Below are 15,688 nucleotides of genomic sequence, written 5' to 3' on the forward strand. Positions count from 1 at the left end.
ACAAAAAATCTTTTCTGAACCCAAGGTCCATAAGTTTAGTGCCTATGATTTCTGCTATGTATTTTATTGTTTCAAGTCTTCTATTTAAGTCCTTGATCCATTTAAGCTCATTTTTGTGTATGGTGTCAGACAGCAGTCTACTTTTAGTCTTTTGCACTTGGCTGTCTAGTTGCCCCAATACCATTTATTGAAGAGACTTTCCTTGACCCATTGTAAATTCTTGGCCTCTGTGTCAAATACTAGTTTTCCATATATGTGTGGGTTTGCATATGTGCTGTTGAAGCTAGCACTCCACTTACTTAGAGACCATACCTGGAGCAACAGAACCAACCAAAGTCTCAGGCTCACCCAAGGGAAAAGAAGCCCCTACATTAAGGTGGAGAAGCCAGGTTTGCCTGATAAGCACTCTAATACTACATGATCTACACAGTGATATTATATACAGGAACATGCTTAATTTTTTTTTTCATCCAGAATCCATGCAAAGTCACATTATAGGAAACCTTATCACTGAACATATTTAAGAGCATTTTGAGTTCTAAGAGTCATTAATCCATGGGTTTCTTGAAGCTGTAGACTAAAACAGGTTTCTTTTTTTTTTAAGAGAGAGAGAAACATCAATGTGTGGTTGCTGGGGGCCATGGCCTGCAACCCAGGCATGTGCCCTGACTGGGAATCAAATCTGCAATGCCTGGTTCACAGCCTGCACTCAATCCACTGAACCATGCCAGCCAGGGTTAAAACAGGTTTCTTGGAACAGGTAAACATTCAAATAAACTGTCAGGTAAATTTCATAGGAATCAGCTCAGCAGATTGTCTCCTGTGTGGTGGATTTTTGCTGAGTGGCCACTGTGTGAAGGCTCTGTGATGGATACAAAGGTGAATGGGACACAGACAACGAGTGTGTCTCCAGCGTGGTGAGATCAGCTCTCATCCTACTCCATCTCACTGAAAATACAAAAAAAAAAGGAGGGCTCCTGTGCCATGTCTCACAAAACAACAGACTGTTCCAACTGTCACCTGTCTGTAGTTTGTGGCAGAGGTTTGTCATCAGCCAGTAAGGGTAGAAATTTGGAGGACAAACAATGTGCTTTTGAATCATACACTCGTGACTTTCAATCCAACCCTTCTACTTCATGTCACAGGACCTTAATTTCTCCAGAAACAGCATCTGGTCTTAAGACTTCAGATTTTTCATCTACAAAATGAACATGATGACACCACCCTCACTCAGCTGATCTGAGGATAAGTTGGCTAATGTCAGGCACTTGGTCTGCCCCTGGGGTGTGGAGGGCATTTCCTTCTCTTCTCAGTGGGCTGTCAGTTCATCTTCATGTTTGTCTCTCACTTCTTTCAGGCCTCTGCTCACAAGCTTCTGTGCTCCACTCCAGCTCCAGCACTCCCTGTCTTGTTGGCTTTGCTTTCTTGTTCTCCAAAGGACTTATTGCACAAACATGCATGCACACATACCTGCATGTGTGATCATATGTGCAAACACATGCATGCACATGCACACACAAGCATGCACACATATAGTCTGCCTCCTCTAACTAGAATGAAAACTGTGAGAAAAAAATTCCAAGTATTTTGTTCACTGCTTTTCCTGAGCATGAGAATGAAACCCACCACATGGCGGGTGCTCAGTAAATTTTGTTGAATTAATAAAAGCTGTTCTTATAAAGTCTATGTGCTGAAATTAGGTACTTAGCTTAGTGTGCACCAATATTTTAAATGCACCTAAAAACTGCCACCCTACCCTAAGGCAATACCCACAAGCAAACAGAACAAAACAAGCAAAGGAAAAAATACCTTGGACTCGAGAGTTCCTTCTAACTCATATTTAATTATTACTGGTTTATGGTAAAGGCTTTAGTGTTCAGGTTTAGGTTAATTCTTATGAAGAAGTGATTCCAACAGGCGGAGTATTGGTCCAAGGTTAGCAATAATGATTATAAAATCATATAGAATCATATGGGATCAATTCTTTCATCTCTGAAGGTCTCCCAATTGGTTTATTAGTATGAAATTCAGAAGAGGAACTATTCTCACAATTAGCCTGATGTCTCTGTTGGAGTTTTAGTTTGAAAATAATCGTATGCCAAGAAGTGTCCGCAGTGGTTGAAAACATAGTAAGAAGCAGCCTCTGCAAATGGGATTTAAAGACGGGGGAACTTCAGAAGCAATTCAAAGATTAACACACAATTTTTTAAAAGGCCTTGCCTTGACTTAAAGAAAAAATAAAATAGGCGTGCCTATGGTTCCATATCATGGAAAGGGCTTAAGCTGATACCCCTTTAAAGGTCTCTGGTCACAGTCAGTTTAAATTCCCTTTCCCATTCCACAGCTGTTACAATGTTTTCCAAGAAGACTCTGGAGCTTAATTTGGATTTGAGCACTTCTGAGCCTGCACCAACCTAATGAGAAACTGCGCATCAGCAGTCTGGTACCACTTACACATCCTTTCCTCAAACAAACAATCTAATACCTCTTCTGCGAGTCAATGAATTTATTAAAGACAAATAGTCAGTCCCATCTGCAAATCCTGCAGAATCCAGCCTTTTGACTAAATGACATTTAGCCAAGTTGTAACTCTAATGGCAAAGAAAACAGTCTCAGCTCAGTCCTTAACCCTCCATCCCACAGCGAATATCATTTCCAATATCCTGCACAAATTCTTTGAAGGGTTTGTGCCTGGCAGGCCCCAGAGAGCTGCTGCAGTATTAGTTAATAGTGAGGACACATCAGGCTAAATTTATGGGTTATGGTCTCCCCTGTTGGCATAAAAAATAAAATTAAAAGGAAGCCCCCAAAGAATGTTTTATCAAGTATGGTGATGGGGCCCTCTCTGACAGGGAGGCCATAAAAGCATATCAGCACCCCCCAATGGGATGTGTTTACCAGAGAAGTCAAAGAGATTGATCGTTTTATCCAGGAATGGCATTTTAGTTCAACATATGGTTGCTGTTAGCCCAAAAAACACACTAATCATCTCATGCATTGCACGCAATAGAAGCAGAAAACCAGCACAATTATTGGTGTCTTTATGGACCCAGCTCCCCAAGGGATGCTCTGAAATGTACTCACTTTATGGAATGCTCCTCACAGCGTCTGAAGTGATGGGATCAGAGGCTTTCTCACCTGAAAGCCCAGGAGAGTGCCCAACCCTCAGCTGAGCTTGGGTTTAGGGGAGGCCTTGCAGGAACTCTGGAGGCTTCTGATGTCCACTAAAATCCAGATTGATTTCTTAGAGCCTGACCTCTTTGCCTAAGTTTGGCCTCTTGGGAGACACTGTCAGTCTGTACTGTGCAGATGGCCATGAAAAGTTTCATGTGAGTCTCAGAATAAACATCTGAGGGAGGCCCACTCGATTCTTCTCATCTTATAGATGAGGCAACTGATGTTCACCAGCGACTTATTCAAGCTAAGACTCATGCAGTCTAGGACCCAGACCGCATGCCCCATCATCAAAGGAGATGCTGGTTGAGCAGAATGCTGGTCTTAGAGGTGGAAGGAGTTCATATCACCAGTAATGGCTCACCATCCACTTCTGTTTCCCTCAAATGTATCTATTAATCCAAAGTCAAGCTCTGCCCAGTGTGGCTCAGTTGGTTGGAACATTGTCCTGTAAACTGAAAGGCTATGGGTTCAATTCCTGGTCAGGGCACATGCCTAGGTTGCAGGTTCGGTCTTTGGTCAGGACACATGCAACAATGTTTGGAAACCAATCGATGTTTCTATCCCTCTCTACCTCCCTTCCTTGCTCTCTAAAATCAATAAGCATGTCTTTGGGTGAGGATTAAAAAAAAGTCTACATTCTCAAGGACTCACTGGTTTGTGCTGGGACTGGTAATTCATATATGTACAAGCAATCTCATTGAACTTGCATGAACATGTAACTTGTGTATTTGTCTGTATCTCCACTGTGTAGTTCAGAACTGCCATGTTAAGAGACATTCCATCTCTTGCTTAAGGTCACACAATTAGTAAATGCCCCCAAAATTAGAGAAAAGCTCTGAGCACATTACTGGTATCAAGGAGCTAATGAAAAACTATGCTGTTACCACCTGCCCAGCCATAGCGACAATGACAGGAAGTGCTGTAGTTGGAAATAGATACTGGAGGGATGGTGCTTCCAGCGTTTCTTCTCACCAGTTCTCCACACATCTGTGCCAGGAGATCCACATGCATACCAGTGACCACACCACTTGCTGCCTTTCACTGCATGCCACATGCCTGGCACAGTAACTCACATCAAGGCAGACACACTCCTGCAGAGAAGACCCTATGTCCTCACCTGTGCTCAGGCTAGCGCACACTATGGCCTGGGAAGACAGTCACTCATCTTCAGTTTCCCTTCCCTGCCCAAGATGATGCCTGAAATGTAACCTACTGATTTTAATTCCAGTTGTTGAAAACTGTCACCCTGATCAAGTGTGAACGTTGCTGGGAGAAATCCACACTCCACATAATGCAGTTGTGGATTAGCATTGTGAATAAAGGAGCTGAGCATTTGGTCTGTGTTCAGAACACCAGAGGGAAGGGGTGGGACTGGGAAAAAAAAAAAAAAAACAGAGCACAATGTCTGCCTGGGAAGCCCTGAGAGAGGTTGGCTGTCTGCATCCCTGCCTCGTGCTACCTTGATTACCCATCTCTCTCCCCGGCTGGTCTAGTCTTTCTCCCTCCTAACTGCAAGGGCTTGGCTTGGCTTCTCCTCTAAGATGGGAACTTCTCTGCACCTCCTCCCTGCTCACCAGCAGGCTTCCCATTCCAGTATCCTACAAGCTAGTTTATTTATTATGGTTACTTTTTATCATTTGTCTCCTGCCCCAAATTTCAGGTAGTTGCTCAGCAATTTAAAGCCTGAGGAAATGGTGCTTCAGCCCTAGCAGGTCAGAAACATTTCTGTCCCAGATACTCTGTAGCACATTATCTCAGTTTGACTGTCCTCTTTTGCAAAATGGACACAATGACAAGTTCCAGTCCAGAGATGGGTGAACCACAGGAGGACGTGATGGGACTCAGAGGCACTCAGTAGATGTATTAGGATTAGCATTGCTGTCGTTATTAGCACTGTTCTGTGTTTTTCTGGAACAGCATGTCTAAACAGACTCCTATTGAAACAGAGGGCCCAGGAAGAACCTAGAAAGTTCTGTACGCAATGGTCTCTTAGATACAGAGATGCCTTCACCGATGTTCATACTGATGACCTGTCATTATCTCCTAGACCTGAGACTTGACTCTTTGGCGAGCTTCCCTGGGGCATTTCCCCTGGATTCAGAAATATTGTAGACAGAATTCTTCTCTTTCAGAAGAACTGCCCCAGGTAAACTTGAAATGAGCTGCATGACCAAATTCAAACTTTCATACAAATTTTTTACAGATCGACAAATTTCTTCCTGACCAATAACTCCATATTATTCATCTTTATGTGAAAAATATTGTAAAGAATTCCCACAGCAAGCAATGAACACATCTAGTAGTTTGGATGCACATTCTTTTACCCAAAGATGCAGTAACATAGATTATCATATTGAGAGTCAGTGTATATTGATAGTAAAAGAAATAACTGGTAATAATTAGATAATTGTCAGGCTGTGTCCTGATTTTAATATCAAGGATGAGAAAAGTCATTGAAAAAATAAAAATATTTAAGATAAGAAGAAAAAGTATTTATTATCTTTTTTAACATGGCAGAGAGAGAGAGAGAAAAAGGATGAGGGTTTGGGGGTCTGCTTAATAAAAGAAGATGTCTGTTGAAAAACAGATGGCAAGCAAGGAGACCACAGAGCTGTGGGGTGCCATGTAGCCGGCTGTCCCCACCAGCGGGACGCTCTGCCTTAGTACTTAGAGCAAATGACTCAGGGCTGGAAGGTGCTTGGGTTCTAACTCAAGCAGAACAAGCTTTTCAGTGGGAAGGTGTGTGTGTCAGAAGATGCCATAGGGAGATCACTTAACTCCCTGCGACTCAGCTACCCAACCAGAAACTTCTCTGAAAAGGAAAGCATCTGACTTATTTGTTACTACCCCAAAAGAAAGAAAGACTGACTTTCATATTACTTTTATCTGCCTTCCATTTGTGGCTGTGGTCCTTCATGGCTTCATCCTTGTGTACAGACTGTCTGATATATGGAACATGAGTTCGAGTAGAACAGATGGGTAACACAATGCACATGGTGAATCTGACACGTGTGTTGTGCCATGTGTACATTTGCAGAACATAGGTCCCAGATTTGGGGACTGCACAGTCCAGCACAAGTTCAAAAAAAAAAGTTGGACACATCATGAGACTGTGAAGGGCTACTATCTTCTGAGTAGCAAAAAGAAATAGTGGAAATATTTTAAGAATTTTTTAGATTTTGAAACATGTAGCTTTACAAAAACCTCACTTCAGTGTCCTTGTTGTTCTCCTTTGGTCATGGACTGATGAGAACTGTGTCACCAACTGCCCCCAGCCCGCAGGCTGGGATCTTCAGCAGCACTTCATGTGACAATTCAGGGTTGGAGCAGAGCTGGACTGTGAACATCACACAGACACTGGGCAGGTGCATCAGTGCACAGTCTGCCCACCCCATGGTGTGTCAGGGAGGCTCATCCCAAAGCAGACTCTTCCTGGCTGGGGATGTCCACAACAGCACACATTTGCAAAGAGATGTGCACTAGGATAGTGTCAGGAGTATTACAGCCAGCTGGGCTATTGTCCTTTAAACAGAGGAGAAAGTAAGAGCTGAACTGAGCTTGGAGAAATGAAGGGCTCAAGTTGAGAGAAGAAACTAATAGGGTCGGCATGTGGGGTACTAAGAAGGGGTGCAGGGTAGAGAGGTACCATCCACATGCCATGAGGGGGAGCAGCTTTCAGATGCCAGGTTTCAGTACCACTGTAATTCTTAAAGCAAATAGCAATTACTGTCTCCTGGAAAGTGAGGAGAGAGAGATGTAAGGGTGGGACTCTTCTTTGAGAATCCGAAAGGAGATACTCTGACCAAAGCAGTTAACTGACTGACTTTCGAGGGACTTGAGAGGACTTGGCTATGAGCAACTCAGTGCAGATCTAGGACTCTGCGTACAGAAGGGAAGGAAGTGATCCAAGAGGCCGAATTCAAGTTTCACTGAACAAGGCCGCTCCCCTCACTGCCCATGTGCCAGGGACAGCAGAGTTGGACAGTTGCAACAGAGACTGCGTAGCCAAAAATGCCAACTCTCTGGCCCTTGACAGAAAATGTTTACCAACAGATCTAAAATGTGCTAGAAAAAGGAAATGTAATGATTTACACATGACATTTAGTAGTTGTTGAAAGTTCATCTACAGTGCAGTCCCCCACTATGACACAGGGGGTTCATTGGCAGGGGTGTCCAAGTGGGTCATTTCAGAGAGCACTTGCCCAAAGGAGGGCCTGAATGAAAGGTGGAGGAGGGGAGAGAGGTGAGGCTTTCTGAGCAGCTGTGTCGTGACTGTCAGGCGGAGTCTTGCCTGCAGGGAGGGGAGAAGGAGCCCGAGAGCACGGATGGCATGGTCAACCACGTTGGTTTATGAGGCAGACTAGACACTGGGACAGAATGGGTGGAGGGCATGAGGAAGACAGTGGCCAGTCCAGGTTTAGGAGGGCTCCCAAAATGTGCAAGGCAGGGTGGCATGGCAGGGTGCAGTCATAGTTCAAGCAAGTGTTGTCTGTGTCAGGGCAAAGCCAAAATTCCTGCCTTAGGGGTTCTAGCCACCTTCCCCTCTAGGGTCAACCCTCTGAGCTGTACAGCCACATGTGCCACGACCTGATGCAGCCACATCATCCTGGGTCCCTAAAAAGAGTTAACATAAATATAAAGAATATATTTACATAGTTTTTGACTTGGAAAGCTACTGCTGCCTAATAATTTCCAGATATAAAGAATCACCATATAAAAATACAAATTCTCATGGTATAGTCATAAGATTACATGTAGGAAATAAGAATGAGAAGTAGTTACTCAGTGAGGTGGCAGGAAACATTTTATTTTATTCTTTAATGAATCCATGTGAAAGCTTAATGTTGCAAAATGAATGTATTTTTCTTAACAATTACATATTACTGAGGAGAGGTAATGCAATTAATGAAGTTCTAGATAGTGGAGGTAGAAACTGTATTCTTTTAGTTTCTTCTTATAAATTTGGTTGTAGAATATGCACATTCATATATGCTTTTAAGCTTCAACTCACAGCCACTTCTTAATATTTCTCCGAAAGCTATTTAAAACAATTAAATGGGGTAGTGAACACACAATACAATATACAGATGATACGTTATATTGTACACCTGAAACCTACATAATTTTATTAACCAATGTCACCCCAATACTTTTAATAAATAACTATATTAAATTTTTTAAATAAAGATAACATAATTAAGATAATGCACTAGATTGCAGCAAAAAAATAGGGATATGAGTAAAATGGTGGGAGGAAAAAAGTGACACCATATGGTTATGCTATTACTAAGACCTATGAGAAATACAGACATCTTAACAAAATTCATTGAGAAATAATTTCTTCTTGCGTGCATAAAGATTATTTTTACACAATAATCAGACACCGTGATCCCATTTCTTTTGCTAACTGACAGGGGTTGTAAGGGGGGAAAATGAACATTACATTTATACAGGTTGGGAAATGGATGACTTAAAGCAGCAAACCTGTCGTGGCCCCCCTAGGTCAAGCTCACTGAAGTGAAGCTAGTTCAGACTCAGTGTGTATGGGCAGGCCTGGCGGTGCCCCCGGGAAGCAGGGCAGGAGGCCCGGCAAGCGGGTGCAGGGCTCACAGCTTGTGGTATCTTAATTTCCTTTCAGAGACAAATAAAGTACATTCATTTCTCCCATCCTAGGTCTGATTTTCAGAGTCAGGAGGGGTGAGAGAAAGCTCAGAGAGAACTTCAGCATTTTGAAGGAGGCACATGGTTTGCAAAACCACATTTTCTCTTTGGAGAGAGAGACTAAGGGTCCACCTGTGCACATCCATATATTTCTCCATAGTATAGAATTAAATCTTCTTTCCTGGTGTGGACGCATGAAATAGAAAATAAAAGACACGGTGTTAAATGTTTCAGGAAGTCATGAGTCATTAGCACAACTGGCCAGCAGTTGTGGATAAGGGAGCATCAAAGGACCCAACCTGGGGGCAGACATTCCACAAGGACCACCAGCCACCCCTGATTGCAGTTAGCAAATGCACAGTATTCTGCCTTTGTGAGAACAATCGGTACTGGGTTGGTGCTCAATGACTCACAAGTAGATTCCATGGGCATGCTTTCCTGCCAGTTGACCAAGTGCCAGGCCTGAGCTCCTGTGCTCTGGAACTGCCTCATTTCCATGGTTTTCATTTCAGATCTCATCAGGATATTCCCAAAATGCGGCGTTTATCATTGGCCTGTTCTGGGATTGGGGACAGTGCTGACTATTCAGTCCAGTAGAGTTCCTAGAAAGAACAGAATAAAATCTTAACCTTCACTCTGCCCAGTTGATGAACAAATCAAATGGTTTTGTCCTCAGTTAAGACACTGAATTTCCAAACTCCGGGTCCTTGTCAAGAAAGAAAACCTTGAATTCTGTTCCCCAATCCTCCTGAATGCCCTGTGGGGAGAAATAACATTTATGAAGGGCTGTCTGAAGGACAGAAGTCCATAAATTCCCCTGGTTACTTTACATTTTACCCTTGGATCAAAACAGACTCCTGGAGAATGATATATTTGAGCTGTCTTGATGGGAGCCTTCTGGGGAATTGCTTCTTTGTAAGTTGTTGTTCACCATTATTTTGTTTGCTTGTTTTTAATTGAACTAAAGATTGTGTGTATGTGTATGTAGAGAAAAAGTCATTCTACTGTCGGGAAGACTAGTTTCATGAGCCATTTATTAAAATTCAGATTCCTGGGTTTAATCTTCAGTGATTCTCTTTTTGGTGGACCCAGGACCCTGTGTTTTATGAAGCTACCTAGGTGATTCTGATGCAAGTGGTCTGTTGAATGCATTTTGGAGATTGCCTTTGAGAACCTGAAGAAAACTATGCATGCTTAAATTGCTCACCAAATTCTGTGCACAGTTCCAAGAACATCAAAAGGTTTGGTACAGATATCAAATTACAAATTCTTGTGTTTCTGAATCAAATTACAGAACTGTTTAAGCTTTTCAAGCACAGTTCTCATCACCTCTTTAAAGAGCCATGTTAGAGAATCTGCCTCCAGCTGTCAGGGCCAGCAAAACCCTGGGCTTTTCCAAAACAAGTGGTTTGTTTTTATTTCATGATTATTGTGAATTTTGTCAAAAATCATAATTCCTTTGCCTTGGTCATCACCAAGGTATCTAAAGGTGCAGCCCACCTCTAACAGCTGGGCAGAATTACAATACTATTGCAGTATGATTATTTTACTCCCATTTATTGGCCTAATCAAAATTTTCTTTGCTACAATTCACTCCCTTATTGTTTTTATCCTTTGGTGTTGCATTTCTAAATGAGGAAAGATATTGCATAATTAATTATATTATTATTCTGAATCAGCAATTCAGTTAACATTTAGACCAATCCAGAAGAATCAAGACTGGGTTTAGTTTGTGCTTAGGTTGTTTGTGTTATGCAATCCTTGGTGAGAGCTACAGAGGTAGAATTTTGACTGAAATCATTACTGTGCAGCAATGCTAGTTCCAGTCTCTCTACTTCCTAAATAGACACATGCACACAGGACTTTGATTTATGTAACACACAGTTAAGTTAAAAGCTCTTTCAACACCGACAGATAAACAAAATAACAAGAAGCACCAGATAACTAGATAGAGAGTGGTGGGGGGGTGTGGATACAAAGGTGGGAGTCGTTGTGGAAAATTGATTCTCAGAGCTGACTCATGCGTAGCCACTTAAGAAGTAGAGACAGAGGTTTGAAATAACTCCAGTTTATAAAACAGACAAATATCTAGCCTTTTTAGGAAAATCCAAATAGACTATATGATAATGCAAAATGAAATATGTAGTGTGGACTACATGTACCCTGTGGGTTGCCATTTTAAATATCTATTGAGTAAGGAATACAGAAGTCACTTCATGTGGACAGGAAAGTATTGGTGACTGATTGATGGGAGAAGAGGGATGAGACATGAGCGGTGAGAAATGACAGATGGGTAAAGAGAGGTGAGGATGACAGATGGGTGTTGAGTAATGAGTGATGGTTCTGGGTAATGAGTGATGGTTCTGGGTGATGAATGATGGTGTTGGGTGATGAGAGATGGTGCTGGGTGATGAGAGATGGTGTTGGGTGAAGAGAGATGGTGCTGGGTGATGAGAGATGGTGCTGGGTGATGAGAGATGGCACTGGGTGATGAGTGATGGTGTTGGGTGAAGAGAGATGGTGCTGGGTGATGAGAGATGGTGCTGGGTGATGAGAAATGGTGTTGGATGATGTGTGATGGATGATGTGAAATGGTGTTGGGTAAAGAGAGAAGGGTATCAAAGGATGAGCAATGGTATTGGTTGATTGGATAAGGCATTGAATGAAAAGTGATGAGTTTTGGGTGAGGAGTAATGGTGTTGGGAGATGAGTGATGGGTGATGTGAAAAGATGATGAGTCATGAGTGATAGTAATGAGATAGGAGAGACAAGAAAGAAGTCATTAGAAATGAGTGATAAGATATAAGATATGAGTGATGGATGATGCATGATGGGGGATGGGTTATAGGTGATGAGTGAGTGAGGAGATATGTGCATTGAGTGGTGATTGGTGAGTGATGAGAACTGAGAGATGAGAGATAAGAGATGAGAGAGGAGTGACAAGTGATAACTGATGAGAGATGTGTAATGACTGATGAGTGATTACAGTTGTGTGATGAGTGAGGAGAAATAGGTATTGAATTATGAGACAGTGATGAGAGATGAGTGGGCCTTTCCCACAGAATAATAGTAGTTTATTTTTTGGATATTGAAATACAGGTGTTAAGTGATTTCCTGAGTTAATTTTACATTAATGTGTCTATTTTGGTTTAGATGGGGTAATAACCCTGTGATTTTATGAAGAACGCAAGTCTAAATAATCAAACTTATACATTAGTAAATTCTGGAAGACTCACAGGGTAGGAACTCATTAGTTTTTATGGTGGTATTTGTGGGTTCTGTGGGAAACTTGTTAAGGGATATTTTGAAAACTATGAAGGATAATTTTATTTTTTATCATTGATAGTAATAGATAGGATTCATTATCTTCTATTTAAAGTATTCTCTTGAAATTAGGGCTAGAGTTTTTCATACTCATTCTCAGTGATTTCTTCTAAGTGTCTAACATCTTGACACTTGTCGAAAAGTTCAAGTCAGACTTTTTCTGGCCCTACTCTACAATCTTCCCTTTGATTATATATAAGTTGTTTTTCATGTGTTGGTAGCTTAAAGTTGAGCTTTATTAAGACCTGGTATTGGGAGACAGTTTTACACCTGCTCACAAGCTGGATTGGTTATGGTTGATACATATTTGCTCTTTTCAGCATGCTGCTGGGGTACCTAATAGATGAAGACAGAACTGAGTCTTCTCATTCCCAGAGAAGACATTTTTAATTTTAGTAACAACATAACTAAAAATTAATTATCTTAGAGGAGATGACAATCAGAGTGACGGAATCCAAATTGGAGGCTCCAGTGTGGACACTTTGCGACAGACAGCATGTCTACTCCCACAGAAGATCCTGAATAAGTGGTAGTGACTGAGGAGACTCTTATCTGCAGACCAATGGGAAAGGGTGTGTTTTGCATAAAACCTAATTAAAGATGTAAGCCATTTTCACAGACAGAAAACTAGATTTGTAACTTATCTAAAGGCATTTCTTCTTTTTAAGTATTTTATTGATTATGCTTTTACAATTGTCCCATTATTTTCTCCCCAGTATTCCCCTCTGCCCTGTACTCCCCTCCCACCACCATCCACCCCTTAGTTCATATTCATGGGTCATACATATAACTTCACTGGCTTCTCCATTTCTTATACTATTCTTAGTCTCCATTTATCTATTTTGTACATACCAATTAATCTTCTTATTCCCTGTACCTTTTCCCCCATTTCCCCCACCCGCTCCTCACTGCTAACCCTATATATGATCTCCATTTCTGTGATTCTGTTCCTGTTCTAGTTGTTTGCTTAGTTTGTTTTTGGTTTTGTTTTAGGTTCAGTTGTTGATAGTTGTGAATTTGTTGTCATTTTAGTGTTCATAGTTTTGACCTTCTTTTTCTTAGATAAGTCCCTTTAACATTTCATGTAATAAGGGCTTGATGATGATGGACTCCTTTAACTTGGCCTTATCTGGGAAGCACTTAATCTGCCCTTCCATTCTAAATGAAAGCTTTGCTGGATAGAGTAATCTTGGATGTGGGTCCTCGCCTTTCATGACTTTGAATACTTCTTTCCAGCCCCTCCTATCCTGTGAGGTTTTTGTTGAGAAATCAGCTGATTGTCTTATGGGAACTCCTTCGTAGGTAACTGTTTCCTTTTCCCCTGCTGCTTTTAGGATTCTCTCCTTGTCTTTAATCTTAGGTAATGTAACTATGATGTGCCTTGGTGTGTTTCTCCTTGGGTCCAACTTCTTTGGGACTCTGAGCTTCCTGGACTTCCAGGAAGTCTATTTTCTTTGGCATATTGGGGAAGTTTTCCTTCATTGTTTGTTCAAATGAGTTTTTGATTTCTTGCCATTCCTCTTCTCCTTCTGGGACCCCTACTATTTGGATGTTGGACCATTTAAAGTTGTCCCAGAGGTTCCTAGGCCTCTCTTCATGTTTTTGAATTCTTGTTTCTTCATTCTGTTCCAGTTGAATGTTAATTTCTCTTTTCTGCTCCAAATCGTTGATTTCAGTCCTGGTGTCCTTCCTTTCACTGTTGGTTCCCTGTATGTTTTTCTTTACCTCACTTTGAATGGTCTTCACTCTTTCCTCTATTTTGTGACTATACTCAACTATTTCTGTGAGCATCCTGATGACCAGTGTTTTGAACTCCGCATCTGATAGGTTGGTTATCACCTTGTTGCTTAGTTCTTTTTCTGGAGCTTTGCTCTGTTCTTCCATTTGGGTCATATTTCTTTGTCTTGGCATACCTGTTATGTTGTAAGGGGTGGAGCCTTAGTTAATTGCCAGGGTGGGATCTCCCACATCATTGCATTGTGGCACTGTGTGTGGGGGAGGGGTCAGAGAGAGAACAATGCTGCCTGCTTAACTTTCAGCCAGCTTTCAGTCACTTCCCCTGCTACCCAAAAGCAAATTGGGCCCTTGTGGTGCTGAATCACAGGTGGGTGGATTTGTGTACATTCCAGGACCCTGTGAGTCTCTACAATGATCTTTCCTTTGAGGCTGAGAGTCTCTACTGCTGCCACAACCTTCACAGGTTTTTACAGCTAGAGGTTTTGAGGCTTTCTTTTCCCTCACTGGAACCCTGGGTTGTGCTGTCTTTCTCACGCCCTGGTTGTTCCTCCCAGTTTATTCACATGCAAATGTGGGACCACTGACCACCATCTTGCCTGCCCAGTCCTTTAGCCACCACCTTGCCTCTCATCCTCTCTGACCTGGCTGCCCATCTCTGCTCTTCCTACCAGTCTGGATGAATGTTTCTACTTTAACTCCTTGGTTGTCAGACTTCCATATGGTTTGATTTTCTGGCAAATCTGGTTGTTTTTATTTTAAATTTGTTGTTGTCCTTCTTCTGGTTGTATGAGGGGGCAAAGTGTATCTATCTATACGTCCATCTTGTCTAAAGGCATTTCTGATATGCAATTGTGTGTTTAGGCTGGAAGAGGAAGGCAGTAAGGAGGAGATGAGAGTAAGAGAAAAAGAAGGAAAAAATATTCCTAAGGTCTATCAACATTTTCAAAGCAATTTTCTTGTTTCCACTATCTCCACATATGAATATGCAATTGTATATGGAAAGTAATTATTTATCTATAATCATATATTCTACTAAATTTATCAACATACATTAACTGACATATTAATGGGAAATGACAATATTTAGAAGCTTCCATAATAGAAGCTTCTATTAATTGAGTTTTTAAAATTCTTACACAAGGTGTTTCTGTCTCCATTTAGCCCCACTGTAACTTTCCGAACATGTGCCCTCATCCTCCTCATTATGAAACTGCCACCTAAGTCACAACCACTAAATATACTATTTATATTCTCCTAGTCAAGCGCATGCTAATGAATTTTCTCCTTTTTAAGGATTTTCCATGTGATTTTTTTAAATTTATGAAATATAACACACTTAGGTAGATGTGTATAAGATATTCTAACATGGGAAACAGAAACCTCAAAATCTCTGTCTATAAACACCTGTTGGGGTTGTGGCAGCAAGAGAAACTCCCCTTCTCACAGGGGACTCTGTTGGAAGGACCCATGGGGTCCTAGAACATATACTAGCCCAATCATCTGGGAATCAGAACCTGAAAGGGCACATTCCATTTGTGAAAAGCAAGAGAAGTGACTGAACACAGGGCAAGAGCCAAGCAAGTACATTGTTCCCTCTTTGATCCCTCCCCCACACACAGTGCCACAATGCAATGATGTGGGAGATCCCACCCTGGCAATTAACTAAGGCTCCACCCCTTACAACATAACAGGTATGCCAAGACAAAGAAATATGACCCAAATGGAAGAACAGAGCAAAGCTCCAGAAAAAGAACTAAGCAACAAGGTGATAACCAACCTATCAGATGCG

This window comes from Phyllostomus discolor, chromosome 1 (assembly GCF_004126475.2).
Source record: "Phyllostomus discolor isolate MPI-MPIP mPhyDis1 chromosome 1, mPhyDis1.pri.v3, whole genome shotgun sequence".
NCBI classification, from domain to species: domain Eukaryota; kingdom Metazoa; phylum Chordata; class Mammalia; order Chiroptera; family Phyllostomidae; genus Phyllostomus; species Phyllostomus discolor.